Source organism: Delphinapterus leucas, chromosome 21, assembly GCF_059928025.1.
Source record: "Delphinapterus leucas isolate spDelLeu-1000000601 "Yukka" chromosome 21, BTC_Dleu_Yukka2, whole genome shotgun sequence".
In the NCBI taxonomy this organism is placed as follows: domain Eukaryota; kingdom Metazoa; phylum Chordata; class Mammalia; order Artiodactyla; family Monodontidae; genus Delphinapterus; species Delphinapterus leucas.
In genome coordinates, this window is record NC_143149.1 from 7346781 (window position 1) to 7365759 (window position 18979).

Here is an 18979-nt window from a genome sequence, read left to right on the forward strand (position 1 = left end):
CACCTACAGCCAGAGTGCGTGGAAAGGGAGCTGTCAGGTCTGAAAACAGAGATGCCTCCGTACAAATAACTAACAAAGTAGGCGGAGGTGCACCTCTCTCCAAAGAGCCATTGCTGGTAACAGTACTCAGCCATCTTCTCTTTTCACCAGGCTGCAAACTCATTTTGAAAACCAATTGTCCACGTAGGTCGGACTGCTGGGGCTGACCCTGGAGCGATAGCTGGGGTGGAGGTGAGCCTTCCAAAGCTGCTGCTTTCTGATCCCATCTTATTGGAAGTGCATGAAAGACTATTTTCTTTCCCCCTTTCCAAGAAAAGTACTTAAGTGGCTCATTATTTTTATTTTATTAATTTTTATTGGAAGATAGTTGCTTTACAATGTTGTGCTAGTTTCTGCTGTACAGCAAAGTGAATCAATTATATGTATACATATATCCCCACTTTTTCAGATTTCCTTCCCGTTTTGGTCACCACAGAACATTGAGTAGAGTTCTCTGTGCCATACAGTATGTTCTCATTAGTTATCTATTTTATACATAGTAGTAGTGTATGTATGTCAATCCCAATTTCCCAGTTCATCCCACCCCTCCGCCCGCCTTGGTATCCATACATTTATTCTCTACATCTGTGTGTCTGTTTCTGCTTTGCAGATAAGTTCACCTGTACCATTTTTCTAGATTCCACATATAAGCAATATTATACGAGATTTGGTTTTCTCTTTCTGACTTACTTCACTCTGTATGACAGTCTCTAGGTCCATCCTCGTCTCTGCAAAGGGCACAATTTTGTTCCTTTTTATGGCTGAGTAATATTCCATTGTATATATTTACCAACACATCTTCTTTTTCCATTCCTCTGTTGATAGACATTTAGGTTGCTTCCGTGTCCTGGCTATCGTAAACAGTGCTGCGATGAGCATTGGGGTGCATGTGTCTTTTGGAATTATGGTTTTGTCCAGGTCTCTGCCCAGGAATGGGATTGCTGGGTCGTATGGTAGTTCTATTTTTTAGCTTTTTGAGGAACCTCCCTACACTGGCTCATTATTTTTGACTGTGGTTCCATTAGGGCTTTTATTTTGCTCTCACAGGTGGATTTCATTTTGTCCTGCCTGATGCAGGACGGGGTGAGGGGTGAATGCTTCCAGCAACACTCCTGGTGGGAGGTTGCCCAGAAACTGCTTCTCAGTCCTCCAGTGATCAGGACACAACATTCACTGAGCTGGGCCCAACGTCCTCATTGTGCTAAGTGCTTTCACCTCTTCTCCCACTGGATCTTGGTGACCCCCAGGAGGTAGGTGGCAGGTGACGTGCTCACTAAGCAGACCTGGAACTGAAGTTTAGAGTCTCAAGAACTTGTTCAAGATCATACACCTGGTGTGGAAAACCTCCGTGATCCCTAAATGCCTCATGTACACTGTGCTCTAAAAAAATTTTGCTTTGTTTTTGCCTGAAAAAATTTTATTCAACGGTAAGACACACTTGCCGTCTGTCGATGCTGCCCACGCCCATCATCACCATTTTCCTTTTTTTTTTTTTAGTATTTTTTCCTTGCTCTTTGGCTGTTCTCTCTACACCAATGATCTGCAATTTGTATGGCATTTATGTCCTTTTCTCATATCCGCCTCCCCTAATCCAAGAACTTTATGTTGTGGAATGTCTCACATTCTAGCCAGAGGGTTTAATTAGGAACTATTGATATTTTCATTTTAAATATTTAATCACGCATAATGATATATCTGTTTAACCACACTGAGTTGAAATCACTCTGGTAAAAGGTTTGGTCTATCCTGTAGAACTCCAGATTCCCTGCCTAGAAGAGTCTGAAATATTGCAAATAAATCAAGGACCCACATCACGGAGTCTGAGGTTTCCGAGGGATTCGAGATCATCACCATATAAATTTCATTCTGCGTTTTGTTTGGTTCTCTTTGTGATGTAAAGTGAAGTCCGTTCCATGGAGCTGGCCTTGCCTGCATCTTCTTCTCCATAGCATCCTCTCCTCCCTTCTTCCTCGGCTGGATTTGTCATCATGCTGATGCTCTGACGCTTCTCTCTTCCCATTTATCACCTCACCTCTGTCTTCCATCTTCCACTGCAGATGGTCTACCCTTCAGCAGCACCAGGATAATGTGAAACTGAAGATTAATTATTTAAGGACTGTTTACCACAGGCTACTCTCTGAACATGGAATTCACGTCTGTACTTTTACTTTCCCAGTTCCCACCAATGTCAGTGCCCTTTCTCTTATGCTGCCAACCTCGGGAAGAACTTTTTTAAGGGCTGTTTATCAGTTTATCAGTAAGAAGCCCTGCTGGGCATCCCATGTGGCAGAGTGAGTGGCGATCTCATCTGCCTTGTATTACCCATGAGGACAGAGAAGGTATTTTGTTTATCTCGGTGGTCTCAGAATCATGGCTTTGTTTGCTCAGTAAGAATTATTGAACTGAATCCTTACTAAGGTATTATTTTTCTCATGCATATTTGAATTTTAATGGGAAACTCGAAAAGAAGGGGAGAAGGAAAAAGGAAGAGGAAGGGAAAAGAGAGATAAAGGAGAGAAAGACGTTAGCTTAAGGAATGACATGCTGTGGTTTTAAGGGATTAATGGTAGAATTTATATCACGGAATGGTTTAGGAAGGGCACTTATCTTTTTAAAAGGTTGTCTGTATTAATGTGGCTATGTTTGCTGTAATTGCTCATAGACCTAAATTCTCTCTCTTTTAAATATAAGTTGGTGAAATCTTATGAATGGTCAGCAGTGATTCATAGTAAGATGAAATCTCTCGTATTATGAGGAAGGAGGGAATAGCATAACTCTTGCCCCATCTCAGAAATCTCAGAAGCCCCTGTAATATTGGTGAGATATGTGAGGACCACTAATAGATTCACGCGTTGTGTAGTTTACACTTTAAGAGATTCAGTACAAAGGAATGTTTTCAAAACAGAATTTGAATATTAGCTCCCGTTCACCTTTTCTGTATAATCTTGAGAAAGTCCGGTAACAGTCGTGTTTCAGTTTTCTAATCCGCAAGTTAGAATGGTGCGGCGTATGTAAGGTGTTCTGGATTCTTAAGACATCATGTTTTTTAAATGCATTATTAAAAAACTAAAGGTGTTTATTTACAAAATCTTAGCACATTGAGAATTATTTGTTGAACCCTTAATCCAAGCATTGCCTGCAATCCAAAAATCAATCGGGTGTGGATCCTGCGCTCAGGGAGATGTATATACTAAGAAAGATTTTTTTTTTAGGTATAGACAAATACTGGTGATTAAGGTAGAATGTATTCCATTTTAATTAGAGAGTTTAGGGGAAGTGACATAAGGGCAATGAGAAAAAGGATTTTCATGGAATTGCGGAGTTCTTCTGAACTGCTCTTGAGAGAGTGTTGGAAGATGGCTGGGATTTGATCATGTGAAGTTGGCAGGAGAAAGGGATATAATGAGACAGAGACAACATAAGCAAGGTCTGAAGATGGGGGTGGGTGGAATTTGTGAATATGTGAAGTATGGAACACAGTCGTGGGCTTTACAGATGATGGTACAGAGTGCGAGGAATACTCGGTGACTTTTCATAGTGGAGTTAAGATTGCCCCGTTGAAGACTAATCAGAGAACAGGAGAAAAAAGAAAACTTGTTGGTAATTGCAAAAGTGTAGGTGAGTCATGTCCTAAAGAAATGAAAGACATTGTAAAAAGACAGGAGAAAATGGGTGAGTAGATTATTGAATAAATGACGTCACTGACATGATGAATGAGTGATCATAAATTAACAGGACTTGTCATACAAACATTCTAGATCTATAAGTTTTCTTGCCTTTTAAAAAATACTTTTCTCACATGTATGGAAGAAGTCCCTGATATAACAAGCCAGTTTGAATTAATAATGCAGCAAATTTGTTCATGAGAATTTGGGGTACTCAGCAAAAATGGTGAATTATTAGAAGTAAAACCTTTGGGAATCATCTTCAGAATTGTGCACTGATTTTGGTTCGAAGCAGTGCCATCAGTTTTGGATTTTTATTCTATTCTTTATTAAAATGTGTTTACAACTACATTTCCCATTTTAAATACCGGTGCATCCCCTAATTTATTTTTCTCCCTTGGAAGAGAGTACATTGCCAGCCGAAATTCTTCTGAAACTGACAAATAGAAGACTGAAGACACAGATCTAGTAACAGATCCAGTAATGGCTGAAGTTGCCAAAATTTAGCTTAGATGAATTTTCAGTCTTTTAGAGTAGGTCCACTTCTTATTTTTCTTTCTTTGCACAATTACGCAAGTCAGATTATTTCAGTGCCCTCCATTAATGTGTAATGAACTAGCATAAAAATCTATAAATGTCACTTTTCGGTTGGCCAATAGCTATTTGAAAAGAATGAGAGAAATGAGAAATAAAGTCAAAGCACCCTCCTCTTGTAGATGTGGATGATGCCTAATTGTTACTTTGCTGAAAAGAGGAGCTGATGGGATTCTTAACACATGAAGATAAACTTTGCTTCTATCTCTGGGTTTGTGTCTGCACATTCCTAGCAGAAATGTATTTCGTCTTCAGTTTAATTTTCTTAATTTACATGTTGGATAAAAAAATCCTTTTAAACAGGATATGACGAAAATACAGCACTTATATAGTGGGAAAGAGGGTAAAACATATGACTTAAATGTTAGTAATACATTTTTTAAAAGATTGATAAGAACAGTTGTACATTTCTATTAAATGCTGGTTCTTGATGAAAAGTAAAGTTAAAAAGAAGAGAATGGGGAAACCATGAGAGGTTTGAAAGATTCTTGTAGATATTTCCAAGAATGTTAATGTTTCTTGACATTGGTCTCATATTTAAAAAATAAAAGTAGGAGAAGTCTACTGTAAAAAAAAGTAATAAATATTCTATAAAGTAAAAAGTAGACGTTTCTATTAGTCCATTGACCAAAAACCCTCCCTCAATTAAAAATAATTAACGGTTTATGTACCATTCCAGGCCTTTCATATATATTTATAAATATCTCAATGTTCAACTCATATAGCTCGACCTCTCCTGCTGTTGTCAACTGTATTATTCTATCAACACCACATAATTATTTTTCTAACCCAATTTGGATCATACCATACCTATTATTATTTGACCTGTTAACTCGTATAATGTTTGATACACATCGTTCTTTATCTGCATACACAACCCTACCTTATTCTTTTCATCAATTGCATAAAGTACCATGATATTGCTATACCATATTTTAGCCACTCTTTTATTAAGAAAACTTAGATTTCCAATTGCTAGTATAATGAATGGCAATTCAGTGTACATTAACGCACATGTATATTCTTCCACATGTGTTAAGTGTTGCTTAGGATGCATTTTGATGAATACCACCAAAAAAAAAATCCCTACTACAGCAAATAACACTCTCAGTATTTGGTATGAGAGGGGTGTTGTGTTACTCTGAGTAATCCAAAGCCTTGCCAATGTTTGTTGAATTCACCAAAGTTATCAGTGAAAATGATTTTTATTGTTATGTTAATCTGCGTTTCTCTGGTAATTGGTGAAGTCCAACTCCTGTCACGAGCAATGGCCATTTATGATTCTCTTTCTGCGAAATGCCTGTTCACTTGTTTTGCCCACTTTTTTCTTCCATTTTATTTTTCGTATTGATTTATAGAAGCATTTTCTACATTGTTGATGTTAAGAATGCTAAGAATTTGTCTAGTATATAAGATGTTTTAGTATTGGCGGTTATTTTGGCCCTGTTGCTTGTCTTTGAATTTGTTTATATCATTCATAACCTCATAAAAGTGTCTTAAGTATGGGAAAGATTTTCCAAGTTTGGGAAAAGGCATGAGCAAAAGGTTTGATGGTAGAATGATTATGCAATTTCTATTATTATAGGATGAATAGAAAATTAAACCAATATGGCAGCTATAAAGTAAAACCCTTGGTCCCTTACTCCATAACTAATACATATAAAAAAAATAAGAAACCAGATTCTCAATATTTCAGATTTGTTTTACTTGCCTGAACACGTATAAGCAAAGATATAATCTGTATTCAAAATGCTAATTTGGCCTTTAAAATCTGACTATATTAATTAGCATGAATTAGAGCAACCTTCTCTGTCAGACCTGCCAATTAATATGTATGACCATTAAGTTTAAACCCAGTTGACTGATGAAAACGTTAGCACACAGTAAAATGACTTCAAACAAATACTCTTCCAGCTCTCTGCTAAGGACCTGGACTACTGCGTACCTTACAGAATTTGTTTCCATGCTCTAATCATACTCGTACGTTAGCATTTACAGTTGAAATACATAGCGGAGTTCTTTTCACAACAGAGACTCTGAAAGGAGTTCTGGGGTGGAGTAAAAAGGACATTTAGGCTGCGTATTCATTCAGTAGTTGATTTATGCTATGGGTTATAGTCCAGGAAGTTTTCTTAATCCACATGATATACTATAGAATCCTAGAACTCAACGCTGCAGGAGATTTATGCTATCTTTCTAAAAAACATTCACTGAGTGATAATACAACAAATCCCTTCCTTTGAAGGACGGAGCAGAAATCACATCTGAGGAAGAGGCAGAGAATGAAGTGACCTGGTTGGCTGCCAAGAGAAGTCTTGAAATGTCAGGATCCAACCTTCGGCTTTCTGCCTTCTAAGCACAGAAACTAGGTCTTTCCCAATCTCTCCAGAGTCCTGGATTTGACTGCATTCTGAACATCAGTTGCAAACTAACCAGTTCACAAGCTCCTCAAATATATAAAATAATGTAGCAGGAAAGTGGGTGTGCTATTTGGGATCTCCTGACAGTTTTACAATACGACATAATAAACTAAATTGTATAAATTAGGATCATTTGCTGAGTATCAGACTAAAGATATTTAGTTGAAATAGCATGAAAGCAAATGCCTGTAATCCTGACACCTTGGCGTTTCCAGCTGTGAACTAAGAGAGCACCAGCCAGGATAGACAGTGCCAGCTCCGTCAGAGCTGCTCAAAACAGGCCGGAAGAGTAACGCTTTTTTCATTGCTCCAGGCTCTGAAGGATATATTCCTAACACAGGAATTCGATCTCAACCTTAGGGACTAGGGTCCCGAAACCCCCTGTGGGTAAATAAATTGAGAAAAAAATGTTTGTTTTTTTGCGGTACGCGGGCCTCTCACTGCTGTGGCCTCCCCCGCCGCGGAGCACACGCTCCGGACTCCCAGGCCCAGCGGCCACGGCTCACGGGCCCAGCCGCTCCGCGGCATGCGGGATCCTCCCAGACCGGGGCACGAACCCGCGTCCCCTGCATCGGCAGGCGGACTCCCAACCACTGCGCCGCCAGGGAAGCCCTGTTTGTTTGTTTTAATGGGACTCAGAAGATTGAAGTATATCACAACTGAAGGTAGTAAAACCCTAACATAAAAAGATAATCATAACACAGGAAATAAAACAAGGGAACAGCATTTCTTCATGTTAAATTAGTAAGATTCAGAACTCTGCTGTTAATTATATCTGGAGCATAAGTTAGATGTCAGCCTTCGTCTGTGGTATAGAAACTACTACCTAAAAGCCCCTTCCCACACTTACTAGCTTGTGACAAGGTGTCCCTAATTTCATTTCTTTATTTGTGAATGGGTTGAACAATAGTTATCTCACTCAGACGTTTATTGTGAAGTTCAAGTGAAATGCTTCATGGAAGCACAGAGAAGCTCTCAATAAAAGTTAGCCATTATTGATATTTCCATTGTTATTTTTTATTCTTTTAAAAAACGTATTGATGTCTTCTTTATTCTTTAACATGGACCATGGGCACATGCAAGGAAACTGTTTTTTTACTCTTTGTAGGGTAAAAAAAATTCCCTTTATAGAAACTCTCTGTGGTTGTATGACATTAGTTTCTGCAGAAATTTGAATTTTACCCCCAAGTTTTTCTGGACCTCTTCTTCTGTGTTGAATGTCATTAAAGCAGGCTCTGATGGATAAAAATCCAACCCTCTTGTCTGTAATGTAGGGGGAACCCTGCTTTTCAATTGCATTTGTCTTCCACTTTTCAACTTGAAGTCCCCCCAAAGCGCTGACTCTACTTCTACAATTTCACCCTGGACAGAGTGCCCCTCACAGCCTGTTGGACCTGTTTCTTCCACTGAGTGACACGGTTCAGCAGCGGGTCACCACCGTGTTCACAAGGGTGCCTCTCTGCTCGAGTCCAGCCTCTTCCTTTGCTTTGGTTTCACATGTATGAAGACGCAGCCACTGGGCTATCTCCATTTCTCTGTCTTTCATCAACTCTGGTCAAGTAGCAGTTCACAGAAACAGAGCTTCTTTGATTAGGTGCTTCTCTTTTTTCCCCAAAACACCAGGACCTTTCTCCTGGTCCGTCTTGTTGTGGTTCCTTCTATATCTTTAGTCGTGGAAACTCTTCTCTGCTGGTCTTCAGGTAAAGAAAAATCTCCCATGTGTTGATTTTACACTTGAGTTTTGGAGATATTATTGCTACTCCTTAATTTAAAGAACTGATCAATTAGTATATGTGAAAGTGTTTTATAAGCTACACAGTACAATAAAAGAGCTATGATAACATTGCAGTTTATTGTATCTCTTCACAAAGCCAAGATGTGCACCAAGATTATCCTCATTGGGATCCATAGGTGTATATTCCATTTTTACATGCAAAGACAGTTTAAAGTAAAAATGGCAAACTCTACTCTAGACCACTGTAGACTATCCCTCACAGAGATCTTCCAATGTATCATTATAACCAACAAATTTTGATCATCCACAGAAGTTATGTTGGTGTTTTAAAGTTTGAAATCTTTGTGAACCAGAAATATAAACAAAGTGAAATAAAACAGAGCTTTATTTGCTAAGGGCTCTGACACCCCTAAGTAGCACTGTAGCTGTTCGATATATTTGATACTTTATTCAAAATTGTGTTTAGATGTATAGATAGATAGATAGACAGATAGATGATGTGAAACTTCGTTTTGTCTCATGGTAATTTTTGAAAAAAACACAATTCAGACTGCTTTGTGTGATTTTGTAATAACTCATATAAATGTTCTGAATTGAAATTATTCTTATTTGAGGACACACATTTGAATAAAAAGTTAGATTTTAGACAGGAAATCTAAACATATTTAGGCTGCGTTTGCTTCATTAAGAACTCCTTTCTCAACATACTGCTAAGAAGTAAGATGTCCCAGTGGTACTGTCAGATTGAGACAGAGTACCCTAACTCAGCTGCTCCTGTATTATTTTACCTCATGGCAGGAATCTGTAAACTAGTTTTGAGTTTATAATGCAAGTCTTTCTCAAAGCTTTCTGCCACATTCTATAAAACTACCGATTAATCAGATCCCCTCTCCCCCTGAATCATAAATCACTAGTACATTGACACTGGATCTCATTCATCTTAGTAACTTCTATGCTCCTTGTTGGAGTAAAGTAAACTGAGTTCATCTATTGAAGCCTTTGATCCTGGAGACAATTCATCCTGCTTATCTAAGGATGCTGTGCCTTTATTTTGGAAAATTCGTTCTCTTTGCGCGTTCTCTTCAAACCTAGAGAAGGCCCTACCACAAATCCCGAGATCCGTGGTCAGTGCCTCACTATTCCCAGAGGCACAGGCTAGAATGATGATGGGAATGTGGAGGTCCCTGCAGTGCCATCTGGAGATTTCTGTCCTTCCCTCTTACCTGGACACCAGCATGTCATCCTGGGTACCTGGAACTGATTCTTTACGGCTTTCTCCATCAGGGTAGTCTTTGAAGGGAAATTTTGTCATGAATCTCTCTTTGTTTTAAACATCACAATGGCATTTTTTTGTTGTTGTTTTGCAATACACAATGAATACGCAACAGAAATCAAACGTAAAAATGACTCTTCTCCTAAATTTAATTGTAGAAATTGTGTGTATTTTCTTAAAAAATCATAGTGCACCTGGGCGAAGACCAGTACATTGCAAGTGAAATGATGGTTCTTGATGAAGGTGATGCTGTGAGAGAGCATTTTGGTCTGGAGATGTGGACACTGATAATAGGATAGAATTCTAGAAAACGTGGCACCTTTCTACAATTTCATTCAACACACTTTTATTGATGCCTACTATGTAGCCAGTATTACTAGATGTCTGGGATATACATGCATGTGCAGGCACTCACACACACACACACACACATACACACACACTACTCAGTCATTGTTATTACCTTTTATTAAGACAATCTGTTAGAGGAGTTTAAGGTTGACAGCAAAATCGAGAGACAGGTACAGAGATGTCCCACATACCCTCCTCCCCAACATGTTGCACAGCCTGACCCTTATCAACATCCCCCAACAGATGCTACATGTGTTACAATTGATGAACCTACACTGACATGTCGTCGTCACCCAAAGTCTCTAGTTTACCTTAGGGATCGCTGTTGGCATTGCATTTTCTGTGAGTTTGCACAGAGGTACAATTTGTACAGTTGACATATATCCATCATTATTATACCATACAGTGTAGTTTCACTGCCCCCAAAACCCTCTGTGTTCTGCCTATTTATCCCTCCCCAACCGCAGCCACGGTTTTAAGTCCATGTTTTAATAAGGGAAGTTTATTAGAGAAAAATGATACGGACCAGAAAGAAGTAGATAGAGCTATGAAAGAGCAGCTCTGCTTATAGGAATTGGAAAACGCATGACAAAATAAGTAGCATTTGAGTTGGACCATAGAGATAAAGAGAATTATTCCAGGCCGTGAAAGCTGGGGCTTTGTAGGCCGTATAAACAGAGAGAGTTGTTAAATGGCACAGTGTGCTCAGGGAAGTGTGAAACACTCGGTGTAGTTTTCACCGGGCTTCCCTCACAGCACAAATGCTTTGCCTCACACTATTACTTATTCATTGTCACAGCCGGCGTTCCTATTCTATCACCTATCACAGTGGGAGTGACCTTGTCTCTTGAATAACATTTCTTTTCTCTTGAAATAATTTCTATCCGAAATTCTTAGTTTCTTCCCATTCCTCTGAATTCTTCAGTATTCCAATAAAATTGTCATTATAAAACCCACAATTGATTCTGCCATCCTTCTGTTAAAGTCGTTCACCGCCTCTTCGTTGCCTACAGCATAAAGTCTCAGTCCCTTCACATGAGGTACAAGATCAATGACTACCTGGCCCTAATCTATCTTCCCATCCTCATCCCTCACCATCTCCTTTCTTGCACAAAACTACACTGATGGCTTCCCTGGTGGCGCAGTGGTTGAGAGTCCGCCTGCCGATGCAGGGGACACGGGTTCGTGCCCCGCTCCGGGAGGATCCCACATGCTGCGGAGCAGCTGGGCCCGTGAGCCATGGCCGCTGAGCCTGCGCGTCCGGAGCCTGTGCTCCGCAACGGGAGAGGCCACAACAGTGAGAGGCCCGCGTACCGCAAAAATAAAAAACAAAAAAACTACACCGAGTGTTTCACGCTTCCCTGAGCACACTGTGCCATTTAACAACTCTCTCTGTTTATACGGCCTACAAAGCCCCAGCTTTCACGGCCTGGAATAATTCTCTTTATCTCTATGGTCCAACTCAAATGCTACTTATTTTGTCATGCGTTTTCCAATTCCTATAAGCAGAGCTGCTCTTTCATAGCTCTATCTACTTCTTTCTGGTCCGTATCATTTTTCTCTAATAAACTTCCCTTATTAAATCACGGACTTAAAATCGTGGCTACGGTTGGGAAGGGATAAATAGGCAGAACACAGAGGGTTTTAAGGGGAATGAAACTACACTGTATGGTATAATAATGATGGATATATGTCAACTGTACAAATTGTACCTCTGTGCAAACTCACAGAAAATGCAATGCCAACAGCGATCCCTAAAGTAAACTAGAGACTTTGGGTGACGACGACATGTCAGTGTAGGTTCATCAATTGTAACACATGTAGCATCTGTTGGGGGATGTTGATAAGGGTCAGGCTGTGCACGTGTTGGGGAGGAGGGTATGTGGGACTTCTCTGTACCTATCTCTCGATTTTGCTCTCAACCTTAAACTGCTCTAACAGATTGTCTTAATAAAAGGTAATAACAATGACTGAGTAGTGTGTGTGTGTGTGTGTGTGTGTGTGTGTGTGTGTGCCTGCATATACATGTATATCCTAGACATCTAGTAATACTGGCTACAAAGCCCACCTGTTTGCCAGGTCTTATAAATAAGTTCTTGGATTGCACGTCTCCTTGGCCTTCTGGGCGTAGCACTAGAGCCTAACATATTTATCTCTGATTCTTCAGAGTAATAAGAAGCAGGAATTCTGTTTCACACTTTATTAATCATATAACGAGTTAATAAGTAACAGTTTCCATTTCTTGGAAACTCTGAAAAGAAGCAATTTCTTAAAGAAATTAGAAAGGTCCTTTTTTCACCCTCACGGGAGCCAGCTAGTTCCATAGACTGCTTAAGAGGTCCTGCAGAACTGAATGAGTTTCCATCCTTGTTGGTCTCCTGGGACACACACAGACCAAGGCATTGAGTAAATTCCATGAGACACAAAATTATCTCTTAGAGTAAAAGAAGCTGTCTTGTCTGAAAAGATCATTTATAGAGTGTTCAAGTCAGGCTGAGGCTTAATTCCATTTAGTTCTTTTAAGTTGGATGAATAATCCATTGTCAGGACCAGATGGAATGAGCTGTTTGTACCACTGACAGTTTTTCACACTAGTTAATTTTTGGCATTGGAACTAGTCCACCCTGCCTTTTCAGAAGTCATCTGGTGTCAACAGTTCTGCAGGGACCTGATTTATCCTAGAAGTGAAGATTTGCAGGGGAGCTGATTCCACAACCTTTATTGCTAAATCATTTTGACGTTTCACAACCTTTCTTGCCAGGGTGTTCTTTCTTATATCTAAGGGGTTAGCAGTCTCTGGCAGGGGTTCTCAATCTTTTGATTAAGAGGAGATTCTTTTCATTTCGCAAAGCTTTAAGATAACTAGAGAGAGGAAAAGAGGGTTGCAAAACATTAGACACGTTGGGGTATTCACTTTTCCCTGGTGGGAATCGTAAGAGACGTCTGGAGAAGGGTATCACCGTGGATATATCTAAAAGGGGAGAGAGGCATGCCCCAGCAGATTTGCCTGTGCTGGTGGGACCAACAGTCCGACCACCACTCATTTAATGTGGCTGGTGAAGGGATGAGCATCAGATGGTAATGAAAAGCCCAAGAGAAAATGACAGTAAAAGGAAAAACGTTACGAGAACCAGCTTCTCATTATTGACTTCTCTGTTCTTATTCTCCTTTTTCCTGCCTAAAGTCTTGCTTGAGGTCTCAATATCCCCGTGACTCCTCTTTAATATAAGGTGACTAGAAACTAGTCAGGTTCTGACAACCACTGGAGTCTTACGATTTCCAGGCTGTCTCCTTGAAGCCCTTAAAATTATTTCCAACTCAACCTGTTATTTTCTGCTTTTCTTTCCTTCCTACTTGTCTTAATTACAACAGAGAGAGTGAGACTGGAAATCCATCCCTGTTCTACTCAGAATGCTTGGAACCGTCACACCTGGGAGTCAACCCATGCCATATCTCTCCCTTACCATCACTTTCTCTTATTGCTTTCTTGGCTGTGGAAACTGGTCAGTTTTAAACAGCTTCTAAATTACTTATTAAGACTCACTCATTCCCTACTGTGTGGGGAGGTGAATGGATTCAGGTACAAAGCCATCATCAGTGCTTTCACAGAGACCTGCTCTCGGAAGCTGGAGCAGCGCATCTTCCTGGTGTTTTATCAGGGAAGCCGCCGAAGACACAATCGGATGATCACTGCTCTCTGATCACAAGCCAATGAAGTATTCAGTTATCCTGTCTCTGTGTTTATCTATTAGGACCAGAAAAGACTGCCGGGACACAAATAAACTGTTCTGCTTTTGGACGGTCACTGAATCGGTGATTCATTTTGCTTTTTTGTTTTCTTTTCAAGAATATTCCTCAGGTTTCTTTGTTGTCCCCTTAGGATTCTCAAGGGATGTAGAATAAATATATGGCCTTGTCTCTGTCTTCAAATAACTTTTTAGTTGAGAGAGATAAATAATACATAGGAGATAGAATAGGGATGCCGGCTGTGACAATGAATAAGTAATAAAGTGTGTGAGGCAAAGCATTGGTTCTGAGGGGGAAGCCCGGTGAAATGTTTCATGGAAAAGAGGGAAGCCCGGTGAAATGTTTCATGGAAAAGGTTTAAGTTGAGCCTCAGATTAGATCTCGTGAGGGAGCGGGAAGACGGCACTGGAGTCCCCACTCCGACATCTACTGAACGATGTGAGCTGAGGGGTCAAAGGCTCATGGACATCAGGAAAAACGTGCTCTAAAAGTTTCTTCAGGGATTCCATCTGACTCTGGATGGACTTGGGTGAAGGCTGGCAGAAACCAGGCCATTGGTAACTCTGGGAATGAAAACAGGTCTAGAAAATCTTTGTAAATTGAATTCAGATGCTGTGCCTTGATATTATGCTTCTAAGTTCATAGCTAAATGCTACTGGCCCAGAAACTTGGGTGCTTCTTTGAAGATCATACGGAAAACTCTATTTCTGCATTGCTGAATTGCAGTTTTTGCACCGTTCACCTGCCTAACTTCTGGGGATTCCTTGGCTTACAGCTGCTTCTCGCCAGTCCGTCTTCATTGTCACATGGGCATCCTCCCTGTGTGCCTCTGTCTTCATATATTGGAGCCCATCCCACTCTTCATTTTAATGCCTCAACTAATTACATCTGCAAAACTCTGCTTCCAAATAAGGTCGTGTTCTGAGGTACTGGGGGTTAGGACTTCAACATATCTTTTTTTGGGGGAGCACAATTCAACCCATAATAGGGGCTAAAGTTATATTATCTGAAAAGAACTGCAATTGCTCCTCTGTCTTCAATTTGAACACATCTAAATGTTTTGTCTAGATGACTTGATGACAGTCTTGGGGAAAATATTAGATAATGTGATGATAAAGGCTTTTTGTCTCTGTCTTTGAAAACAATGTACACCATTTCGGTAGAGGACAGTTTGTTTAAATAGATTTTTAACAAGTTTTAGCAACTCGCCTGTTTTAAAAAGCCAGAGAACGAATTGGTATCAACTGAGAGAGCGTCCTCTACTGGCAACCCTCAGTACTGCATCTGCTCTCTTTGATGCTGTTTTTGATGGTAAGAAAAGATAAATACTTAACTCATATAGTACCTGTAATTCATATTTAGTATATCGGTGGCAACCAATGCTAAGAAAACATTAAAGTATAAATATAAATTCATTTATTTAGATTTTTAAAAGATTACCCTTATAATGTTTAGGTAAGATACTCTTGGCTAACAAGCAATATGAAAAAGAGCAGACGCTTTTGACATAGCTGTCAAAATTTATTGCAACCTTATATTAAATTGACATGAATATAGTATCCAGAATATTATCTAATTTTTAGTGCCACACTTAATGAGGACATTCAGAAAAGGGTTTAAGGCCAGAAACAATTAACCAAGAAAGTAAATTTAGCAGGTAGGCTAGAAGGAGCACAGTATTGATACTTTGAATTCTGAGGTCCATGGATTTCTCTCAGCTGCCATGCCCAGTGTTGTAGACCCAGGAAAGGCAGTCGTCAGAGGGAGTGGGAATACCGATGTAGTACTTCTCAAGTCTGATGGTCTACAGGGAGAAGGAGATTAACCCTGGACAGCACAATGGCACTTAAAATCAATACACATCCTTCAACTCCTTGTGTCTTTTCCTGATGGTTTTCTTTTATCCCACCACTGGATAGAGCTGTTGAACAGAGTGCTACCGCTCCAAATTAGACGATGCATTTTAGCTTCCAAAGACATTTTACAGCCTTATATATATATATATTTTTTTTAACATCTTTATTGGAGTATAATTGCTTTACAATGGTGTGTTAGTTTCTGCTTTATAACACAGTGAATCAGTTATACATATACATATATCCCCATATCTCCTCCCTCTTACGTCTCCCTCCCACCCTATCCCACCCCTCTAGGTGCTCACAGAGCACCAAGCTGATCTCCCTGTGCTATGCGGCTGCTTCCCACTAGCTATCTATTTAACATTTGGTAGTGTATATATGTCCATGCCACTCTCTCACTTTGTCCCAGCTTACCCTGCTCCCTCCCCGTATGCTCAAGTCCATTCTCTAGTAGGTCTGTGTCTTTATTCCCGTCTTGCCCCTAGGTTCTTCATGACCTTTTTTTTTTTTCTTAGATTCCATATATATGTGTTAGCATACAGTATTTGTTTTTCTCTTTCTGACTTACTTCACTCTGTATGACATACTCTAGGTCTATCCACCTCACTACAAATAACTCAATTTCGTTTCTTTTTATGGTTGAGTAATATTCCATTGTACATATGTGCCACATCTTCTTTATCCATTCATCTGTTGATGGACACTTAGGTTGCTTCCATCTCCTGGCTATTGTAAATAGAGCTGCAATGAACATTGTGGTACATGACTCTCTGAATGATGGTTTTCTCAGGGCATATGCCCGGTAGTGGGATTGCTGGGTCGTATGGTAGTTCTATTTTTAGTTTTTAAGAAACCTCCATATTGTTCTCCATAGTGGCTGTATCAATGTACATTCCCACAAACAGTGCAAGAGGGTTCCCTTTTCTCCACACCCTCTCCAGCATTTGTTGTTTCTAGACTTTTTGATGATGGCCATTCTGACCGGTGTGAGGTATCTCATTGTGGTTTTGATTTGCATTTCTCTAATGATTAGTGATGTTGAGCATCCTTTCATGTGTTTGTTGGCAATCTGTATGTCTTCTTTGGAGAATTGTCTATTTAGGTCTTCTGCCCATTTTTGGATTGGGTTGTTTGTTTTTTGGATATTGAGCTGCATGAGCTGCTTGTAAATTTTGGAGATGGATCCTTTGTCAGTTGCTTCATTTGCAAATATTTTCTCCCATTCTGAGGGTTGTCTTTTTGTCTTGTTTATGGTTTCCTTTGTACGGCCTTACTTTTAAATTAACAAATGATTAGCAAAATAATTACACCCACCTGGCACAACTGACATTGATGCCAGGCCCCAGTAGATGGCGCTGTTGAAACTAAAAGCACAATTCAGTATTCCCTTGTCATTTGGAAAAAGGTTTCAGCGGGTAGTTTTCCACTATATTCCGAGACGTCTTGTATATAAACAGAAATTAATAGTGTTTGTTCTCTATTAAGAATAGCTTCTTTCATCACTCCTACATTCAATGAAAGTGCAAAATTCTTGGTCCAGGATGAAGTGTAGATTTAGTGTTCTTGACGTACTGACCAGCCTACAAACCAATTAAAATCCTCATGGATATTAATTATTGAGAATTCAACAGCTTCTAAAAATTAAATGTAAACACACTGAATTCATTGATAATGCTATATTATTATCACCCCAGAAATCTATTTAGACTGCAAATTATTTGATAGAATTGGAGTTTCATTGGAGCTTAACATTAAGGAATTGGAATCTATTCAGGAATTTGATTGACAATGTGTTTTCTATTTTTTCCCCTTTGCATATCTGTGTCCTCTGGGCTTACTAATTACTCTGGTTGCTGTTTGTCCACCAATCCCGCATTACAACGTCACTTGGATTCTTGTCAGACTTTCTCTCTGTACATCCTTCATCCTTTCATTCATTATCTTTTTATCTTGTATTTAGTATATACTCAGCCTGTTCCAGAACTGTGCAGACCATGGAGATATCGAAAAGAATAAAATAAGGAATCAAATAGAGTCTCAGCCTTGAAAAATTTTATAATCCAGCAGAGGTGAAAGACACATCAAAAAATGGGCACAAAGTTAAGTAAACATTGTCTGCCTTCCCATTCCTGGCCTTGTGACTAGAATATACTAATCCTCAATAAATTAAGGATTGCTAATTCTATTACCCTAGAAAATCTTGCTATTAAAATGTGTAAAGTGTATTATATTTTTTAAATGGACATTTTTTTAATAGAAAAGAAGAACCAGAGCCTCTTATCATGAGAGATTAAGCTAAAATATTGCATAGATGGTCACAGGATATCACTGTGACTACAGGTTGGTCTACTGGATAGGACCTCTATCAAACTTCAAACCAAATGGTTTCCTAAGAAGGATTTATTCAGAAGGGAATTTGGGATTTTCTGTTTCTTCTCTGGTAAGCAGGACTGTGTTCATTTACTGTTTTGCTGAGACCATACCATGTTCCAAGTGTTCATTGTATTTATAAATACCAAGCTGATGACTCTCCTATTATTTTCGTAAGCTGATCAGGTAACACTTAATATTAACTATTCTTGACTTACATTAATACATAGAATTTGCAAATTAGAGTCAACTGTGATTTGCAAATTGAAGTTAATTAGAAAGCCCTAATACAGCCCCTCCTAAAAAGGCCGAAACACTTTGCATAGAAATAGCCAGTTTAGAAGTCACAATTTTCCTATTGCTTTTGGCAAACAATTATTCCTCTGAGCTGTCCTCAAGACTGGAGTGAAGAGATGAATATTCACAAAGTTGGTGAGGACTTAGAAAGTGATTACAGGCCCTTTCTTCTTAACCATTGGGGACTGAGCTTCTACAGGGCTCACTTTTTGCCCAGTGACAAAATTTAATAATTTGAAAAACTACAATAGCTCATCAATGAAAAGAAAGGTGATCTAGAGAAGCATTTCAAAATAATAAACACACGATAATCTGTTGAGATTCTTATGTTATTGTTAGACCTTATTCTTCTTTCTTATGAAATTTCAGTGTTTAAAAAAAGCAAAAAGTTATCTGTGACAATAAACTTATAACTGACAGAAATTTATTATTTAAAATATAAGATATTAAGATTATGAATAGGTGCCTTAAAAAATTAAGTGGAATTATACATAAAAGAAATACTGCAACATGCTTTACCACATTAACGGAATAAAGGAATAACAGCCCTCTCAGTGCATGCTGAAAAAGTATTTGATACAATTCATTATCCATGATAAAAGTCTCAGAAATTGAAAATAAAAAGGAGC